We start from the raw sequence: 2059 nt of genomic DNA, 5'->3' as shown, positions 1-2059 counted from the left end.
AGGCCACAGCCCCCTTCCATATACCTTATTCCCTCCCCCCTAAAATGTTACATGGAACCTGGAAATCTAGCTCTAAGAAGAGGATCTCAGCAAAGCTGACCATGTACACATATACACGCTCTTATACACATGGCCTTCTAAGTTCATAGTGAGTTGAATGTTAAGGCTTTCTGCTTGTTATGTACTCTTAAAGTCTGATGATATGCAACAGAGAAGATACCTGGGGCACCCCTTCCAACAAAATTGCATTCCACTCTTTCGATCTCTGGCCGTTGTTCACCAGACCCCTTCCATGAACATCCACTTTTCCCTTGTAAAAATGCAAGACACACAGTTGATGAGCCCCTCATCTTCTTTCTCCATCCTCCCCAACCCCACCCCACAGGAAGAACTGCGTCCCCTGACACATCCCAACGTATGACTTAATCCCCTCTACAAATCTCCATGGACTGGTAATTCCCACGTGGTAAACTGAGAATCCTACACGCAGCTGAAGTGTTTGTTCTGAGGACCTGCCCAAAAACATGCAGACACATGCTAGATGCTTTTTATTTAGCTTTCGAAATTATTTCAGGTTTATTTGTGTCTCCGTTGATCTTTTTCACCACCAGAACACTCTTCATTGCTTTCCCGTCCAAGAGAACTGCTGGCCATTGATCTTCATGTGAAGCAGCTTCTTTGGTTTTCTATTTTAGGTAAAGGGGGACACTCCATCATAAGTTCCTCAAAATCAGGGGGAGGGGGGAAGGGGGTTGCTTTCCAAACAGAGACAGAAACAAGATATGTAAACCTACCCTCTCTAAAAACATTAAAGACAGCTTTAATCTTTCAAGTTAGTTTCCAGACGAGAGAGTCTGTGAACTTTTACATTTTCTCTAAGCACATACTAAAAATCACATGTCTCAGTCTTCACCGTAGAACTATTTACAATAGCTAGGACATGGAAGCTACCTATATGTCCACTGGTAGATGAAGGGATAAGGAAGTTGGTGTACAGATACACAAGGGTATGTTACTCAGCACTAAAAAGGAACACATGGAGGTCAGTTCTAATGAGATGGAATGAACGTGGAGTGTATTATACTGAGTGTAGTAAGTCAGAAAGAGAAGAACAAACACTGTATGTTAACACAAATATATGGAATTGAGGACCTTGTAGGTGGTACTGAACATCCAACATGCAGGGCAGCAAATAAGACACAGACATATAAAGAACAGATTTTGGTCTCAGGGGGAGATGGTGATGGTGGGTTAATTTGAGAAAATAGCTCTAAAACATTTACATTACCTCATGTAAAACAGATGACCAGTGCAAGTTTGATGCGTGAAGCAAGGCAACCAAAGTCATGTGGTGGCACAACCCAGAAAGACAAGAAGGGGAGGGCGGTGGGTGGTGGGTTTAGCATTTTTGAGAATACATGTATCCCTAAGGGTGACTAATGTTGGTCAATGTAGAGCAAAACCTGTCATGGTATGGTAAAGTAATTATCCTCCAGTTAAAATAAATAAAAGATTATTCTCCATAATCCTGCACAGTGTTCAGTATTCGCAGAATGAGGGTACCAGTTGAAAGAGATGCAAAAGAAAAATTAAAAAAAAAAAAACAAGTGTGATGATCAAAATGGAATCAAATGATGGCTCAGTGGGGGAACAGACTTGCACAAAGGAGACTCACAGACCTTTTTGGAAAGGGTACTTCATGAGGAACAGTAGGTGGGCCCCAATTTAAGAGGAGCCTGAGGGTGGACTTGTTGGCCATGGAATGACAGTTCAGAGATGTGCAACTGACTTAGATGTAAATTGGAGTGACTTTGGCCTGGACAGGCCACTTCATCTATCTCAAGCTTCTCTAGTTAGAACCTGGTTTTCACTACAGTTCTCTACCCTGGCTGTCTCTTGCTGATTCCCTCATGCCCTTGTGTCACCCTATTCCACGGAGTCTCACTTTATCCACACGTGAAACAAATGACCCAAGTTCCTGGACATTTATGCCAATGCTCATCCCCTGGGCACACCGCACCTTTTGTCCTTCCAGTACCTCTCGTGGTAGAGCCTTCCT

Source organism: Oryx dammah, unplaced genomic scaffold (assembly GCF_014754425.2).
Source record: "Oryx dammah isolate SB20612 unplaced genomic scaffold, SCBI_Odam_1.1 HiC_scaffold_3171, whole genome shotgun sequence".
In the NCBI taxonomy this organism is placed as follows: domain Eukaryota; kingdom Metazoa; phylum Chordata; class Mammalia; order Artiodactyla; family Bovidae; genus Oryx; species Oryx dammah.
This window is presented reverse-complemented; position numbering follows the sequence as displayed.